Raw genomic sequence first — 19,515 nt, forward strand, 5'->3', positions numbered from 1 at the left:
AGTGTCTTTAATCTGAAAGCTTGTCATGCCTGTCAAAAGAAGCTAGCGACAGGTGAACGGTAAAGCATTCTGAGAATGAGAATAAAGGGGTTTTTATTAGGGAGGGAAGGCATAGCAACTTAATAATTACTGTTGAAGTAGTCACAGCAATGCTGAAGCTTCTCCATAATTTAATCTAACTTAATACTAACTGCCTCCTCCCTAGTGACAATACATAAATTAATTAATAGTAGGTTGGATTTGAAGCTATGCTTTTGTATTTAGGCCATTATTAACTTGTTCTCTGTGCCTTTCTGAGTTGGCGGGGTCTGTTCATCAAGTTGTAGAAATGAGAGTAGCTTCTGGCTCTATTTCCATTAGGATGTCTTACCAGCATCAGGATTTTGAAAATATATGCTGTTCTATCTATATTTTACTCTCTCCTTTTAATAAACATGTAAGCCCTACAGGGAGGCTACGTCTCCTTGCTTTGTAACACGAACTAGGTATGGCTCTGGAATATGGATCTCCCCTCTTTTAGTTTTTCTCCTGAGATGTGGTCAGTAGAGGATAGTTGTTAAGACTGTGGGCTCTGAGGGGCGCCTGGGTGGCTCAGTTTTTAAGCGTCTGCCTTCTGCTCAGGTCATGATCCCAGGGTCCTGGGATCGAGGCCCACATCGGGCTCCCTGCTCCACGGGAAGCCTGCTTCTCCCTCTCCCACTCCCCTTGCTTGTGTTCCCTCTCTCGCTGTGTCTCTCTCTGTCAAATAAATAAATAAAAGCTTTAAAAAAAAAAAGACTGCGGGCTCTGAGTGAGATCACCTAGAATTGAGTTTTGGCTCTACCACTTACCTTCTTTGTGGCTTTAGGCAAGGTGTATAACCTGCCTGTGCCTCAGTCTCCCTATCAGGAGAATGGGTAATAATTGTATCTACCCTATAAGGTTGTCATGACAATTAAATGAATTGATGAGTACCCATAAATGTTAGCACTAGTAACAGTATCCCTATGGGTACTCAGTTGCTCTTCATTTCCAAGCGTAGTATTCTCTTGCTTGTCACCAAGTCACTCCCATTTGCCAGATGGTCTAAAGGATCCAGGTTGGCCATCCTGAGTTCCTGGCTCCATTGCAGACACCACTCATGTGATAAGTACTGAGGAACAGCACCAGTGGAGAGGGGAGGGCACCATTCAGAAAGCACTGCCATCTACATCCTGGGGATGCACGAAGACAAGTTATGCATAATTCACCTGGGAGCTGACCATTCAGGGGTAGAAAAGGACTTGAAAGAAAGTATTCCTGATGCCTGTGATAAATGCTATGGAGGAGCTCAGATTAGTGGGGAAAGGTATTTCTGGTTTGCTGCAGATCAGTTTCCCCAAGCAAACTTCGCCCTCTTGTTTTGGAATGCCACAGGTTTGTGGGGGGCGCCTGGCAGCAGGGCAGAGGAGATACTAACGAGGTGGAGAGGTTTAGAAAATGCTGCCTCTTCGCATTGATTGGCCTTGTGCCTCCAGCCCACCCCTTCTCCCCTACTTTTCATATGGCTGGAAGAGTGGTTTTCTATCAGGTCACTTCCCTGTGTAAGCCCAGGACTGAGCCTGAGAGGCCACATACAGCACAGGGTCCGCTGTGGGCTTTGGGGTGGGGTGTCCTGAGTTTCAGTTGCATCCCCACTGCTTTGCTGAGTCGCTTAGTGCCAGTCACTGCCCTCTTCTGTGCTTCGGCTGCCTCACTGGTAAGATGGGGTCAGGATGCCTAGCGGGGCGCCTGGCTGGCTCAGCTGGATGAGCATGGGACTCTTGAGCCCAAGGTTGTGAGTTTGAGCCCCATGTTGGGTGTAGAGATTACTTAAAAATAAAATCTTAAAAAAAAAAAAACAGAAAAAGAGGCCCAGCGTGTAGGGTGGTTGGATGGTCGAACGTTTGCACAGGGCCTGGTGCAGGGTCAGCACGCAGTATTAGCCGTTATTTTCCGGTTCTGGCCTCCCCTCCCGCACACTGCTGATGAGGAGGGCCCGTCCGACCCCCTGGCCCTCCGGCTCGCCTACTTCATTCTGGCGGCTCCCTCATGGCTTATCTCGTGGTTTGGTGCCTCTGGGAGGCCTTCCTGGCAGGCCCTCTGTCCTCCTCCACCTGGCATACCCCTTCACCGGAACAGTTGGTACTTCTGTCAGTATTAGGTCTGATCACGTGGTGTTTTAACTGCTACCCCTGCTGGTCTTTCCCCCTGACTAGACTGCAAATCCACGAAGACAAGGACTCTGACCTCGGAAATTCTGGCAGGGTTTGATGTGGCTGGTGTGTGGCAGGTGCTCAGTGAACACTGGTGGATTTCGGTCATAGCACAACTCGACTGCCTGCCTAAGGCGCCCAGCCTCCCCCATCTCAGCTGAGGTGGTGTTCTGTCTCCGTTCTAAACACACTACTGTTTCTGGCCTATCCTTGCTGGAGAACACAGGCCGTATCCTTGTGTGTATCCAGTTTTGTTTTGTTTTTTTCTTTCTCAAGGAAGGCTGACTTCCCATTTAAGAGATCACAGGAGGGGCGCCTGGGTGGCTCATTTCATTGGGCGTCTGCCTTTGGCTCAGGTCGTGGTCCCAGGGTCCTGGGATTGAGCCCTGCATCGGGCTCCCTGCTCGGCGGGGAGTCTGCTTCTCCCTCTCCTTCTGACCTCCTCCCAGCTTGTGCTCTCTCTCTCTCTGTCAAATAAATAAATAAAATTCTTAAACTTTAAAAAAAAAAAAAAAGAGATCACAAGAGCCAGAAAAAGTGTAGTGTGGCGGATAACGGCTTGGGTTTAGAGTTAGGAAATCTGGGTTTGAATCCCATTTCAACCATGTGTTCTTAGTGGTATGACCTCAAACGAGTCACTTAAACTTGCCGTGCCCCAGTTTCTTCACCTGTAAAATAAGAGTATACCTCTTCACAGGGTTGGAAGGCTGCAAATGCAGACGGTCCAGCATGGTACCTGCCCGTCGTGAACGTTCCATAATTAGTCCCTGCTATGATGGTCCTCGTGGTTGTTACGGTTTTGGCTTCCATAACAGCATTCTAGATTGGCAGTGCTACCCATACATTTTGGAAAAATGAATGCTTTTCCTGAGGTGAAACGGGGAGAATGGAAAAAAGGTATTTGTACAGTTGCCAATCTCAGCAGCTTGCAGAAACTTCATTACGCAGTGTTGCTTAAAACAAGAGAGCCAGGACAATAGCGCAAGACGGTAATGCAGGAAGAGGACTAGAGATGGATCCGTTGATAACCTCCTTCTCCCTAGATACAGACATACAAACAGAATTTGATGTTGGTGCCACCTACTTAACCAGAATACCACCAACTTATTTAGAAGTGTTTTGTTCTCGGTGTTGCCGTAAATGTCACTTCACCTCAGGCTGAAAAGAGTTTTTAAGAGGCATTTTACAGTTCATGCTCCTCACTATTGATCAGACTTAAAAAGCAGTTGCTTCTTTTGAAGCTCTCTTTTGCCCTTCAAAACATCTCCTCCGTGTTCTCTCTCAAAACGCCGTCCCCAGATGTCCGCGTGTGGGGGGCATTGATCAGATAAGATTTTGGCAGAAAGTCCTGAGTAAAGTTATTTTGCTATAAATCCAAACCATTTCTTATTAAAATAGCCAAAGAACATTCAGTTATGAGCATGTGGCAGTGTGCTGTTTGCTCTTATAAGCAATTAACTGACATAAGAACAATTGTAAAACTCATAACATGTAGCAACCCCTCCGTCTTAAACAGTGTATTTTGTACCACATGGTGAAAGCTCTGTCTCACATCTGCCTTTTAGTTAATGTTTGTAGTAGCAACACAGTTGTTTGATACATAGCCTGTTGAGGAGAAAGGGGTCTTTCGTTTTGGGGAGCACAAACACTGGGACTAGAATTTTCCATGCTTCGTCTTCACTCAAACCTGTGTCTCTGGGTGCATGCAGTGTAACATGTGCATGTGGGTGTTTCAAATAGTCTGTATCTCTGCAGAGTAATTGATGATGTTATTATATAAGGAAAATGTTAATCTCCCTCCCTCCTCCCCCACCACTGACCTAGTTATCACTTGGGAAAACTGCTGCTTGCAGACAGGATAGCTCAGAGCTGGCTTGCTTCATTTTGAGTAATAGTGGGGGTATCATCCATGCATTTGTTTGATGTTTGTTGAGTGCCTATAATATAGAAAGCACAATGCTAAGTTGAATTCTGGGTCCTGAAAGCAAGTTGCTGCTAGGTAAAGAAAAAGGGAAAAGAGAACATTTCTATTTTCTTTCTTGGGTCCTCCTGGCAGATTTTAAAAAGTAAACACAATTTGTACATTGTCATCTTCTCTCTTATCTGTATCCTTTTATCTAGGCAGCAGGTGTTCTTATGATTCTTTAATTTTTTTTTTTTTAAGATTTTATTTACTTGACAGAGAGAAAGACAGCCAGAGAGGGAACACAAGCAGGGGAAGCGGCAGAGGGAGAAGCAGGCTTCCCCCTGAGCAGGGAGCCTGATGCAGGGCTGGATCCCAGGACCCCGGGATCATGACCTGAGCTGAAGGCAGACGCTCAACGACTGAGCCACCCAGGCGCCCCATGATTCTTTAATTTTATCTCCCTGTTGTGGTACCCTTTCCCTGCCATACCCCTATAGCATTTCATTTTCTTTTTTTTTTTTTTTAAAGATTTTATTTATTTATTTGAGAGAGAATGAGAGAGAGCACATGAGAGGGGGGAGGGTCAGAGGGAGAAGCAGACTCCCTGCCGAGCAGGGAGCCCGATGCGGGACTCAATCCAAGGACTCCAGGATCATGACCTGAGCCGAAGGCAGTCGCTTAACCAATGAGCCACCCAGGCGCCCCGGCATTTCATTTTCTAAACTGTATTTTACCTTTCTTCCCCTTTTAACCGCTTGCCATTCAAAACTCATTTCTTCAAGGCAGCCAGTTATAGCTTGTGCTAGGAAAGCAGATCTTCTTCATGGTGTGAATAACTGATATGGTCTGGTCTGCTTATAAAATTATTTGCATTTTTAAGAGTATGAAGCCAAATGAATTTCCTATTTTAATAAATAAATGGCAAACTAAAGATGAATGAACCGTATGAGAGGTATGGAGGATGACCTTTTTTGGACAGGGAAGACCCAGCCTTTCTTGCTTGGGAATTTGCCTCTGTGGTTAAAGCAGTGTCTGCTTTTTATGGCTTCTTCCTTCCCTCCACTTACAGATTCTCTCAAGAGTTCCACGGGTATCTTTAAAGATTCTTGTGCAGCATTAGCAGGAAGTTCCATATTTGGATGTAGTGTGAAGAATCAGAGATGGGTTGGGGTTGAGGGTGGGAGAGAGTAGTGGCTCTCTGGGCTTATTAATTGCTGGTAAATTAAATGTAAATTGAGAGCTAACTGTATTCGGGTATTTTATTTGGAAAATTTCACCTGCAGTTGGAGGATTAAAAAAATTGATTATGGTTGACCTTTCTTCCACATCTATGTTTCATTTCCACGCTATGTTTATGCATGTGGAGGCAGGGTAATTCTGAATAATGGTAATGATGAAGGGCCATCATTACACAAAAGATCATTCTGTACTCCTAATTAAAATTATGGCTGGAAATTGCTTCCTTATGTGTAGCTCAAATTGCATTTGCAATAATTTCACTTTATAACTTCTAGTTAATCCTCTCCTTACCACCCTGAAGAATCTTTCCTCGTCCTTGATGTTGACTCTTTTGAAAGCTTTATGGCAGTCTTGGTTTCCCCTAAGCAATGAGTATCCTCATCTTCATTCCCACAAGTCTTCCAGCTTGTAAGCAAAATAGTCTTTGCTCTCTTTTCTCCCATTGCACTGTTAATGAGTTCTGGTTCTGAAACACAACTTGATTTCATGTTGCGGTCAGTATTATAAATTAGCTGAGCCTTGCTGATCCTCTTTCTCCCTAATGAATTCATTGCTGATGATCTTTCAGCCCAAGACTGCCACATACTGTTTACCCTAATTAGTATTCTCTAATGGTAATCAAGTGACCAATAACTTGCATGCTTTCAAAATGAGCACTTATTCCATTCCATTCCATCAGTTATAGCAGGAAAATTACATATAATGATATTCTCCTTGGGATTTCAACTAAGAAATGTTTTAGCCAAGAAACAACTGATCATGGGGCCAGTATGATTAAAGAGTTTTTCGTTTTAATCAATATTTTACATGGTCAGTCTCTGACCAGTATGTTCCAGGTGAGATTTTGAATACACTTAATATGAAGGTTTGTGTGTTGGCCCTTTTTTTTTTTTTTTTTTTAAATCCCACCGGATTTCAAGAATTGCACCTAACAGTAGTAAATGGAGAGAATTGTGCTGTTGCTTTTCCTGCAGAGGAGGAGACACTTTTGAGAAAGAATGCCTGTGGCAAAGCGACAGCGCAGTTTTCCAAGCCAGAGGTTCAAAGAATCAGGCAGCATTTGACTCTCTAAAAGCACCGCAACAGAACTGGATGCAAATTGTAGGATGCGGCTCTGGGAGAAGCTCTGCAGATTTGTGGTTGGTGCTGAGGAATGCTGATTTTGGTCATTTGTTGAATGAATAAAAGAATGTTGTGTCCAGAGCTTTGTCCAGTTGTGCAAAGAGCAAGTTGGTGGGGCCAAATGTCTGTCCCTTTTGCTTATGTTGCTTATAGGAAAAGAGATGATAATTATGATTTTGAGGATATTTTAAAAATTTTTACTCTTCTAGTGCAGATTGTGGTATTTTGTGTGGAGGAAAGGTTGTGGTAAAATAAAAAAGGTTTTGGAAGGGGATTGGCAGTCTTTTGCTATTTCCCTGACCTTGGGGAAAGTTCATTGCGGACCTTCAGGTAGTCATTTAGGTTAGTTTTTGTTGAAGTGATGGAGCACAGTTTGAAGGCCTTCTATCCTCGCGAATATACAAGTCACCAACATGCAGCTCACGCATGGTGTACTTCGGGTTCCCAGGCTTATGGATACTAATGAGCAATGTTTAATGTCAAGAATAATTGCCTGAGAAACAACTGTGATAGGTCAGGTCTTTGTTTCTAAAAGCTCCCCAGGTACTGGTGATGATAAACCTGAGGTGGGGCCATGCCCATCACTCTCAGAGAACAGTTGCTCCTGGAGAATATATCACTTGGACTTTCCATGATCGTAGTAAGGGACCCTCGGGTCTGATTCCCTTGTAAAGCATTTCTCAGGCCAAGTATTAAAAGGTTAAATTAGGGGCGCCTGGGTGGCTCGGTCGTTGAGCCTCTGCCTTCGGCTCAGGTCATGATCCCAGGGTCCTGGGATCGAGCCCCCATCGGGCTCCCTGCTCTGTGGGAAGCCTGCTTCTCCCTTTCCCACTCCCCTTGCTTGTGTTCCCTCTCTTGCTGTGTCTCTCTCTGTCAAATAAATAAAATCTTTAAAAAAAAAAAAAAGGTTAAATTATTCCCTGTTCTTTGGCCTAACACACATAGATTTTGCATTCTGTCTAATCTCTTGTTGTGTTCAAGAGATTGAAGGGAATGGTAGTAGGCTAAGAAATGGTGAGTGAGCACTGTTTCAGAGAACTAGATCCCAGCTAGACTCTGGGTAACGTTGGCATAGTACTTTAGAACCGCACTTGTATTATCCCACTTGGCCCTCAGAAAACCCTTGGGAAACCAACAACACAGATATTTATGTATTAGCATCCTCATTTTCCAGATGAGGAATGGAAGCACCGAAAAATCGAGTGGCTTAGTTAAGTTCCCATGTCTACTAAGTGTTGAATCCACTGCAAGCTTTCTGCCACCAAGTATTGTAGGAGAGTGTGAATGTGAGCTAGTCATACAGACTCCCATTCTTCCTGCCCCGTTTATAAAACATGCAAGAATTTACCTTTCAAGTTATGATGAGTATATTCTGTGAAATGCACTCATGTTTTGGCCACTTCCTGGTTGAATAGAATTAAAGTTTATAGACTCTCAGGGCATGTTAAAATATATAGATATATATTTTTGGATCTCAATTTTGTTCCAGTAAAGTCTTTTGGCTCCTTTTGAATTTAATGAGAAAAACGTTGGTCTAATAAGTTTCATTAAAGTGAATACTTGTTGTGTTAATATATTGTATATATATGTCTAGAGGCCTTTAAGTAATGTGTACACATTCATTAAAATGAACTAAGGAGCTAATAAAAATTGCTAATAAACTCTATTAATGCTAAATCACTTAAATAAAAACAATAATGAGATTTCTAGCATACTTGTACAAATGACACAAATATTTGTATTTATGTGTTCATTGTGCATATTTATGTACTGGCCACATAGATAGAATTTTAATTCCTTGATTATTTTTTAAAAACCTCTTAGCCAATAGAGAGTTAATATTTAGACATTCTGTCATTTTAAAAGAATCAAGGAGTGGTAGAAAGATGTCGACAATGTTAGATGTAAAAAACATAATACAATAACTACATATACTCTAATCCTACTATTTTTTTTAAAAAAAAGTGTGTGTGCGTGTGTGAAAGCAAGTTATCTGGAAGAATATTAATATACCAAGTTATCTCAGAGGTGGGGTTATGGGTATTTTTGCTTTCTCCCTTTTACTTTTTTATTATCTTTTTTTACAATGAACATGAATAACTTTTGTAGTCAGAGAAAAGTTACTTATTAAAAAGTTACCTTAATGATAGATACATACAAACTTTTTCTCAACTACAGTTTTCCAACATTAGCACACATAGAAAAAAGGCAACTTGTAGTTCTTTTGCTCTAGAACTGCTTTATTTTCCTAAAAAAAAAACCCTCTCTCAACCCCTTATTAGTACCCCTTGAAAATGGGAGAAGTTATCATGTTAGTAATTTTTTAAATATTTATTTTATTTTTTTAAAGATTTATTTTAGAGAGCGAGAGAGAGCGGGGGTTGGGGGGAGGAGCAGAGAGAGAGAAAGAGACAGAACCTCAGGCAGACTCCCTGCTGAGCACGGAGCCTGATGCAGGGCTCGATCTCAGAAGTCTGAGATCATGACCTGAGCTGAAACCAAGAGTAGGACACTCAACCGAGTGAGCCACTCAGGTGCCCCCATGTCAGTAATTTAAGTACAAATCCCTGCATCAAAATCACCTGGGCATGCTTATTCAAAAGGCAGAACACTGGACCCCAACTCGAATAAATCAAAATGTTTGGTAATGCGGCCCAGAAATCTGCATTTTTATCAGGCATCACAAGTGATTCTGATGCACAGTTAACTTTGAGATTCACCCTTCTGATTGTAGGTTTCCTCATGTATATTTATCTTACAATGATTAAAGCATCTTCTAGATTATTTTTTCATCTTCAGTGTTTTTGATAAACGTTTGCTGTGTAACATCTATTTTATGGTCAGGAACACTAAAAAGTTAGAATATTCTCTCTCAAATATAAGAATGAGAGGGAGTCATCCATTCAGCAAGGGCTTTTGGAGTGTTTGCAGTGAGTCCTCCTCTGAGACCCTCCATCCCCCTGAGGGAGCTCCTGTTGTTCGGAACGGAGCCTTCACAGTGCAGGAATGGGTCCAGGAAGGGAGACAAGCAGTAGATCGGAGAACTCAGTGATCCTCAGAGCTTCTCTCAGAAGGCTCCACCAAACCCAGGTTTCCTAGATAATAACCAACTTTCTTTTTTTCCTTTCTCTCTTTGCCAGAAAAATCGGTTATCTTAAGAAATCAGTAAATCAGCATCTTATGTTCTGAGTGGTGCATTCTTTGGAAGAAGTTACTGTGTCAGGAATTCACACAATTAGTGTGTTTATTTTGAACGCATGCCACGTGCTGAAGGTACAGTGCAGCTCTATCCTTGGTTTCCTGTCGACTGAAATAATTTGCAGCAAGATGGTGCTAAGCATAAACTCAGAGGAGACACACCATCTTGCTGAATGGGCCTCGGAAACTGGCTCTCAAATTTAGCATGCCTAGAACCACCTGAGGGCTTGTTGAAACGGATTTCTGGGCCCACTGCCAGATTGCTAATTCAGTAAGTATGGGGCTGGACCTGTGAATATGCATTTCTAATAAGGGCCCAGGCACTGCTGATGCTCCTTCAAGAACCACGGGCCTAAAAGAACCATCTCAGTGACCAGGACTACGGTCACATGTACAACCTGTTTGCTCTGCAACTCAAAATTTATTTGAGTGTATTGGCCTCCTTCCGCTGTGATTAGAAGCTGCCAAGAGAGGGCTGTCCTTCTAATGGAGTGGTGGGCCCCATTTTTCTTTCTTTTTGACATTTAGCTCCGCTTTGATGAAACAGTTTGGCACTTTTTTTTTCCTTTCTAGACTCCAGGCTAAATGAAGTCCCGGCGCTGTTTCTTGTTAAGGCTTCACATGAATTAAGGCAAGACTGGTAAAATGTTTGTATCATACAGACCGGTGTGGCATCTTCTCTGACACCATTCCCAAAGCAGGTCTGTTCTCGGCCAATCAGATGGATTAAGCCCTGTCCCACTTCCATAGGTTCCTCTGGGGTGTTTGTAGGCTGAAACCAAGCCCCTAGCCCGCCCCACTCCCAGGTGGACTGCACCCAAGCTTTCACAAGTTTCTCTTAAGGTCATTTGCGTTTAATGCTAACTCTTAAAGCCTTCAAAGACTTAAGGCATGATGTATAAGGCCAAAGGGTGATGTGTTGGAAGAAGAATCTGTCCGTCCCTTGGCCCAGCACTCGTAAGATTAGTCTGGGGATCCTAGGCTTGGTAATGGAGCTGTCTGTATAATCTTTGTCAATTCTCCTTATGAGCAAGCTTCAGAACTTCTTGGAATATATGTCCTGAGCTTCCGGCCACTGTCTGGCATATCTTGGAGTCTTGACTGGGTGTCAGAAACAAACTGTCTAGTCCCTAATCTTTGAAGGCTTGCAAGCAGAGGGCTTTGGCCAGAAAAACCTACCCCCATTCCTCTAGGGGACATCAGTTCAAGATTGTACTTTCCAGTTGGTTCAGAAATTTCTCAGGGGTCAGGAGAGCAGTGAGACCTGACCTGGAGAGGAAAAGACCTTTAGGGTTCAGTGGGACAGACTCCTCCTTTTTCCTTACTTACACTCCATCTTTTAGTCCTGAAGTACACGCCTAGAGATAGTAGTGTCCCTGAAATACTATAAGGCAGGGGCTAGGACCTTAGCTCAAAGCTGCACTTGTCACGTCACATCACTCACACACGTAACATCACACACACACACACACACACACACGTCCTGTTCCCTGGCCTTCATGTTGTTCCAAGCTCATTTCTGCCCCAGGGTGCAGGCTTGTTTTCCCCTTCCTGGGCCTGGGTTTTTCTTTTCCTTCTAAATCTGTGCAGAAGTCTCCCTGCGAGAGGCTTTCTATGCCATGGTCCCCTGAACCCTCCCCTTCTTCCTCCCCTCCTTAGGCTACTTTTTTTCTTCCCTATTTTTTTATCACTACCTGAGACTTTATTGTTTATGTGTTTCTTGATTTATCTCGCCCCAGCACTAAGATGAGTGAAGATAGGGATTTTTTTTTCTTACTCACTGCGGTCTCTCCAGCACGTAGATCATTGCCTGACAAATTGTAATTATGCAATAAATATTTGTTGCATGAATAAGTGAAAGCGTGGCAAGCACATTGCTTTAGCTTGGAGTGGTGTGTTAAATTAAGGGGGCTCTGGAGCCTGACGGTGATCGTGACAGGGCTACACACTTCCTGCCCCTAGAGGCACCCCTTCTTGGTGCCTATTGCCAGTGGAATGTGGTTGTTCCCAAGTGGCTCTTGAAGAGCAGGACGAGGCTGAAGTAAAGTTGAGGAGTTCCCCATTTGGCAGTTTTGAAGGGAATTTGACTGTTCGGGCTCTGATGGAGTTCATCTAAAGGTCTGGTTTTATGTACAAACCAAACCTGAGACCCCCCTTGGTCTTGGGTTGGCAAGCCCTTGCATCATCCGATGGAACTGTAAGTTGAAAGCATCATCCACCCATGATCTAGCATTGTGAGAAGTCATTGCAGTGGTGTTCAGCAAGGCCCAGCAGTATTCTTTTGTTTGTCCTCTTTGATGCCAGTGGTGGCCTGGGGGCCTGGCCAGGTGAGATAGCAGGTAAGGAAGATGGCGTCCCACGCCGCTTGCAGCCCTTCCAAAGGGTGGATCCTCAGCGCTGGTGCTTTGAACAGCAGAATGATGTTAATCAGGGGATTTTTTTGGTATCAGCATTGTCAACATTTACAGTCACTCTACACATTGGATTTGCATCTGAAAAGACCAACTATAATCAACATTTAAGGGATAACACTCATATTTGCATATGATTGAGCAGACATGTTAAGTAATTTTAGCCTGGCTGTTGCTAGGAAACCAATTAATAGTGCTCTACATTTTATTAAAAACTGGGTTCTATCTTTGCTTTCATTTAACTTCACCATTCAGCTGCTTGTGCTGCATTTTTTTTCTCAGTAAATTGTGACAGATAAATTATCGTTTTACTAAATTTATTTCTGTGATTACAGTTGTTAGTCATATCTGTCAATACAACTTCAAAGCTTTTTTTTTTTAATGCTGGTTGGGGGGAACTGAATTTTAACTGTAATCATTTTTCCTTTATAAAAGGATGGGGACTTAAATCATATTTTCGTGCAGGCCTCACAAATTGTGGGTTAACAACAACAACAAAAATTAAAGCAATCGTCCCTGTTTCCTAATTGCACCTTTGCAGTGTGGTGACTAATAATTAGAATATTAGTCACTATTCAGAAAGTGACAGACAGCTGATGAAGCATTCAGCTGCATTTTGTTTCTTTTTGTTCTTCCATGGTTTGTGGGCTAGACCAGGTTCTGTCCTTTATGCAGTGAAATTAAAATTTTCATGACTGTATTTTACATAATAGACTCCTGCTCTTATGAGGAGAAATACATTTTTAGGTAATGTAAATGCCTCTTTGAACCAATCAACTGGGCAGGTGTATTTAAATTGTAATGATGTTTTGCAGTTTAGCATTTTGTAGTATTGATCTGGTCAAAATGCTCATTAAAAAAGCAAAATTAGTTCCTATTCACATCTGTTTCACAGTATTTCAATCGCTTTATTTGGGTGATGCATACAAATGCATCTGGGTCTTCAGCTTAGCTAAAATGGTGATCTTGCCCATTTTCTAAGGGCTAAATAAAGCAAATTGGGATCCCATTTCCTATTTTATACTCTACTTTGGTCTTTTGGATCTGAAGGTCTAGGGCAAAAGAGGATATGGAATTTGGAGGCAGATAGCCCTGGAGGCTCAGCCTCCTCTGTGACTCTGCCTCAGTGTCCTCATTGGTCAAATAAAGAAGGAAGTACAGCAGCAGCGGGGAGCTGACAACCCATGGCCACATTGGATTGCAAAGGGTGGGTGGGGTGGGAAGCGGATGCTTGTGGGTACTTGGCAAAAACATTCCTTCCCGTTCTCTCAAGAACTGCTGGGGCACTGTATGGATTAGCTAGGGCTGCTATAACAAAATACCAGACTGGTTGGCTTAAAGAATAGAAATGCATTTTCTCACAGTCCCGGAGGCTAGATGTACCAGATCAAGGTGTGGGGAGGGTGGGTTTCCTTGAGGCCTCTCTCCTGGGCGTGCAGGTGGCTGCCTGCTCTTCCTTCTATGTGTGTCTGTGTCCCAATCTCCTCTTCTGGGATCAGGTCGCGGTTGGATTACAGCCCACTCTAAGGGCCTCATTTAACATAACCACCTCTTTAAAGGCCCTGTCCCCAAATGTAGTCACATTCTGAGGTTCTGGGAGTTAGGACTTCAACATATGAATTTGTGGGGGGATGGGGCACAATTCAGCCCATAACAGCCACTAACCAAGAAGCTGCACGTGGCACATTGCTGTCTCTAGTCCTTCAGTTTGGGTCCTACTCAGTGGTGAAAACAGCTGAGACATCAACTGAAAAGGAGTCAGGAAGTGAGGTTCTTTGGTTATGACTTTTCTGGGTAGGTCAGAGTTGACCAGAAACACTCAGTAGTACTCAATGCCCCCGCCCTTTTATTTTTGATTGTTATTTCAACCTTTCTGGATATACTCTTTTTTTTTTTTTTTTTTTAATGTAAGCTCTACACTCAGTATGGGGCTTGAACTCACAACCCTGAGTTCAAGAGTCACATGCTGTACCAACTAAGCCAACCAGCCTCCCCTTTTTTAGATATATTCTAAGGCCAGTTCTCATGACCTTAGTATACATGAGGATCTTCAACCTTAGGATCTTAAGATCTTATTTTAACCCTCCGTTGTTGCTAAATGTGGATATACAAGGTGTCGATAATAGGGCTAAATGTCCATTTAAAAAGGACATTGTAGGGCGCCTGGGTGGCTCAGTTGGTTAAGCGACTGCCTTCGGCTCAGGTCATGATCCTGGAGTCCCAGGATCGAGTCCCGCATCGGGCTCTCTGCTTGGCAGGGAGTCTGCTTCTCCCTCTGACCCTCCCCCATCTCATGCTCTCTCTCTCTCTCATTCTCTCTCTCAAATAAATAAATAAATAAAATCTTAAAAAAAAAAAAAAAGAAAGGACATTGTAGAAAAGTATTTGGTTCTGGATGGCTGGCAGGGGCCAGGTTTTGGGGCCAGTACACAAACAAGCAATTGGAATTCAGTGACCCAAGCACTGTAGAGAAGGTCTCTCATTCATTCAGCTAATACTCTGCCTACTATGTGCCCCTGGGCTAGTCACTGTGTTTACAGTGATAAATGAAAAGAGTCCTGGCCCCTGTTCTTATGGAGCTTATAGTCTAGTGAGGAATAGACTTTAATCAAATAGTATCACCGTTCAACAGTACAGCTCTGACAAACATAGGGAAGGAAAGTCCTGTGAGACTATGAGGGTGAATAATGGTGGGGCTCAGGGATGGCTTTCCTGGTTCAACTGAGATCTGAAGGCTGGGGAAGCTTACTTTGATAAAAGGAGGGGAGCAGTAGAAGCTGTGGGGCTGGGGTCAGTAATGAGTTGGAATATGGGCAGGAACATTTCAGCACCACAGACGGCATATGCAAAGGCCCTGAGGCGGAAAGGGACTTAACATGGAAGGCAGAAAGTGAGAAAAGGGCAGTATAGCTAGAGGAGAGAGTTATGGAAGGTTGTGGTGGGAGATGTAGCTGGGAAGTCTTCTAAGAAGACTGGAGAAGTTGGGAAAGGCTTCCTAGGAAAGGGACTTCTGTATCTTTCCATATAAATAAACCCGAGTTCTTCTGGTAGAGAAGGAGAGGTATGTTTAGACACAGAATATCAGTAATATCAGTTTGTTTAGTATGGCAGAGTGTCACTTATATGAAGGAACCCCATCATTCCAGGTGATGGAAGTTTGTACTTCAGTGGGTTGAGGCTAACTAGGAGTTTACTGGATTTGCAATTTTGAGATGTATCTGCCTACATCTATGCAGGGACTCATTAAATAGCGAATGAAGGAATGAACACATGAACGAATGAATGCTGTGTTACTGAGCGGGTGGTGTTGGTGGGTGGTGCACCAGGGTTGACATAACCTTAGAGGCAGTGATTCACCGGTGTTTCATCTGCTCAGGTCTGTGGCTGGCTAATAGAAGGCTGGCTGCACTGACATGTCAGGCCCCCATCTGTCTCCTCCTCCTCTGTGAGACCTGGGAGGATCCCTTAAAGACCGATCACTGGCCTAGCATCACCCTAGTTTCCTGAATCAGTCCCAGCTTGAGGCAGGGGGGACCAGAAAGAGTTCCAGCCCATGGTCTGGGTCAGCAGTTATTGTTAGGCTGACCTGGGTCATGGTGGCCCAATTTGGGTCAACGAAGTTCAGATAATCACAGAAGCTGAGCTGCAGAGCGTGTTCCAGACATGGTGGGCAGTCCAAAGTGATTGGAAGATGTCCTGTCTGCAGGGGAGGAGTGGGAGGAAAAGCTGAACCCGGAGAGAGGGGAGGGGGTACAGGAGAGACAACTCTGGCAGCCCTCTCTCTGACAGAGTGATGTCATGTGGTCTGGGTTCAGGCATGAATCTGTGTTTCCTTCCCCCAAAGAAGCTAAAATCAGGTAGAAGAAGATTTTGGAGCTTAAGAATATTTTTCTTTTTCTGCTTTTAACAGTTCATTTACTTAGATAGAAACAAACAAGGCTACTTGCCAGCTGGTGTTAGGTGGGAAGTTTCTATATTTCAAAGGTTCTCATAAATGTAAGGAATATTCTTTGATCTTGAAAACCAGGATTTTCTTCCCACCAAACCATCCTTCCAGGTCCAGAGATAATTTGAGAGAGAACTGTTGGTGGCTTCCAAGGTTATGGAATTCGGCTGTACCAGAAGACCATGACATCGAGGGATTATTATAAGTTGAGGGCACAGATTTACCTGTGAATAATGGAACAGCTGCCTAAAACAACACGTGAAGGGCAATTACCTCCAGTCTAATTTGATGACTGTGGGCTTCATAATCTGTGGCCGATTAAGTACTATCCGTCCTTCTGGGCCCCCCCGAAGAAACAGACAGGAGCCATTTTTATCTACATTGACCACATGTATATGACTGCTTCTGTTAAATTTGACTTTTTTCAGCTCAAGCAAAGGGCAAACTGGCCTTTCATTTGTAGGAGATTCAGGAAACATTACTGAAAACCATTGCCATTTCAGTAGGTAGGAGGAATGGGAGGAAAGGATCACACGTGCCTCTTTGAATTCTGTATGAATAGTGTGGAGGGAATGACATGGCGGCAGTAGGGGATAGGAATGGGGCTCACGCTAAAAATCCTGGCGTTCCTACATCATGCTACATCTCATTGCTTTGTAGATGACATCTGGACTCCACTAGACCGTTCCAAATTGTACTTCTCAAGGACTATGCTGATTTTGCACTTGTAGATAACTTTTAACTAAGGCTCCATTAACCTCTACCCGTGTGCTCCTGCTGTTACCAGCTCTCTCCCTCAGAGAGCTCTCTGGTTCCCAGCAGGGCAGCTCCCTGGCCAGGGCAGAAGGTCAAGCATTGATATGGCAAGCTAAAGGAAGCCCTGGATTTCATGGGGCAGAGAGGGAGAGCAGTCTAGAGTCTGGAAAACCTAGGAGCTTAGGGTCTCCTTGTTTAGTGTCACTGAGATCTCCAGCTACGGGCAGGCAGTAGACAGTTGGGAAGAGGGCAAACATATAGAACTAGGCAGACCCACCAGGGTGAAGTGAGTTAGGCCTCCGCTGGGCAGTAGCTCTCAGCAAATTGTCAGACAGCTTGGGAGCATTTGCGTGGATACCAGGAGGAAAGAACTGCATGCAAGAAGCCGTTCAGCCATCTTCCTCCGTCCCTAGGGACAAAGAAAAGGATGCCTGCCAGTCTGCAATTAATATTGATTCACTTTTTTTTTAAGCACTTGATACTATGACTTAACCTCCCTAAGCCTCAACTTTCTCAGGAAGCAAAATTGGTTTGATGAACTGGTGTCAGACATTTCCTTTGGCAGTAGTGTTCTGGGATTATGGAATCCTACCAGGAAGTGCAAAGGAGAAAACAAGTATCTGGTCTTCAGAGACCTCTGTTCTAATTAGGGAGCTTCATGAAACCCGTGAAAAGAAAACACACCCACACACACCCCCAGAAGCACTGTTCAAGATAAAGAAAGACTGATGGTCCCTGCTGTGGGCGTTGTTGCCCAAGAAAGTCTTTAGCTAAGTTGGAGGGTTTGGATTGAGTGTTTCGGGGTGGGCAGGGGTTAGAGGGCAGGGAAAGGAGAAAGCTTTCAGAGCAGAAAGGTGAGAGGGGGTGAGTAGGACATAGGGAAAAAGCATCTGTCTTGCTCACTACTGAATCCCGTAGGTAGTAGGGTTTTTTAAGGTATCATTGAAAATGTAATTATATCAAAATATAACTTCTGGTATAGATTTATTTATAGATAATGTTTATAATTATCTAGGAGACTAGTAAGGTGAAGGGCTGGAAAAAATAGGTTAAGATAAGATTAAATAGGAGTTTTGTCTGTTCAGTGATATGTCCCAAATGCCTAGAATCATGCCTGGCCAAAAGGGGGACTCAATAAATATTTGTCAAGTGAATGAAATGATCAGTGACATGGTTTCAGGCTGTCGCTGAAATAATGGGAAACACTGGAGGTTTTGGTACCACTTGGGAAAGGTACATGGCAATTGTAGAATCGTTTGTAAATGGGGGAGTGAGGAAAGAAGGAAATCCGTGAAGAGTGTATAAAGTAGGCACAGGGTCCTGGTCATGAGGACCGTCTGAAGTTGGAAACAAACGGGGAGGGCAGTATGGGGGATATCCCAGAGAAGGACTCGGTGGGTGGCTGTCGAAGGGTGTGGACAGAGTCAGAAGATGCCTAAGGTGTAAGGGGGTGTGAAGGAGTCCAAATAAATTGGAAAATAATAATATTATTGATACAGATGGGAAAAGATAGAGTTTTGTTGGAGGGGAGGGGCAGTAGGCATTCATGGTTAGTTTTAGGTACTTAGGTATGATCCGGGGTGAATTGCCTTCATTAGGCATTTGCAAATTTAAAAAAGGTTGAAATTCAAGAGCATCATCTCAGGGCCAGAAATCAGGTTTGTGAGTCTTTCTCCTGAGTCTGCAGGCTGACATAGGAGGCAGCAGCTTGAGGGGAAGGGGGATGTCGGGAGGCAGGGAGGCTACCCAGAAGTAGCATGAGTACAGCCTCTGTGTTCACCGGGCTTTTGGCTTCCACTTCAGCTCTGTTTCTTTTAGAAGCATCACAGAGGTCGGGGCGCCGGGGTGGCACAGGAAGTTAAGCGCCCCACTCTTGGTTTTGGCTCAGGTCGTGGTCTCAAGGTTGTGGGATCAAGCACCGCATCAGGCTCTGTGCTCAGTGCAGTCTGCTTGAGATTCTCTTTCCCTCTCTCCCTAACCCCCCCCCCCCCACACACACACCTGCTCACTATCTTTCTCTCTCAAATAAATAAATCTTAAAAAAAGAAAAGAAACATCACAGAGGTCTCAGAAGCTATGCTTCATTCCTGTCTGGGGGAGCTTTTACTCCATAGGATCCTCCTGACCCACATTCCCAGTGTAGGATCATTTTGTTGCTGTCATTATTTTTTCTGGTACTATTATCCCCTATGTAAGATTTTATAATTCATGTCTACTACATGAGCATCCCCTATGTAGGAACTGATCCCCTTGCAATTTTTGAAGGATATGCTGCTTCTAACTCTGTATGTGTGTGTGTGTGTGTATAAATCTCTTAGAAACTGAACTATGATAACTAATTTTACAACCTCAAGTGGCAGGGAAAGATGTGCAGTATGCATTGATTGGATAAAACGCGAAGGATGCTGATATACATGATAGGAATTAATATTGGAGTAGAAGAGCATTTACCGTAAAATACTATATCTTTCTCATTTTTACCTTAAAAATTCCAGTTTACTGGAAACTTTTGAATAGAAATAATTGGGAATGTTAAGTCCTTGTTAAAGAATATTATTTCTCATGTTTGTTTCAGCAGCACATATACTGAAATTGGAACATTACAGAGAGGATTACATAGCCCTGTACAAGGATGATATGCAACTTTGTGAAGCGTTCCATATTTCTGTTTTTTTAAAGATTTTATTTATTCATTTGACAGAGAGAGCACAAGCAGGGGAAGCA

General features: G+C 43.5%; 1 protein-coding gene and 1 non-coding gene across 4 annotated transcripts in view; both read left to right on the forward strand.

The window, feature by feature from the left end:
• Nucleotides 1–19,515, forward strand: part of JAZF1 (JAZF zinc finger 1) — a 327,155-nt gene that overhangs the window by 41,710 nt on the left and 265,930 nt on the right. The gene's annotated exons all lie outside the window — the stretch shown is intronic.
• On the forward strand, nt 19,356–19,458 carry LOC123836172 (U6 spliceosomal RNA). Its single transcript, XR_006788874.1, has one exon. It is a non-coding gene; the product is annotated as a U6 spliceosomal RNA (small nuclear RNA).

Source organism: Mirounga angustirostris, unplaced genomic scaffold, assembly GCF_029215605.1.
Source record: "Mirounga angustirostris isolate CCGP_5_RB_7025 unplaced genomic scaffold, mMirAng1.0.hap1 SCAF_12, whole genome shotgun sequence".
NCBI classification, from domain to species: Eukaryota; Metazoa; Chordata; class Mammalia; order Carnivora; family Phocidae; genus Mirounga; species Mirounga angustirostris.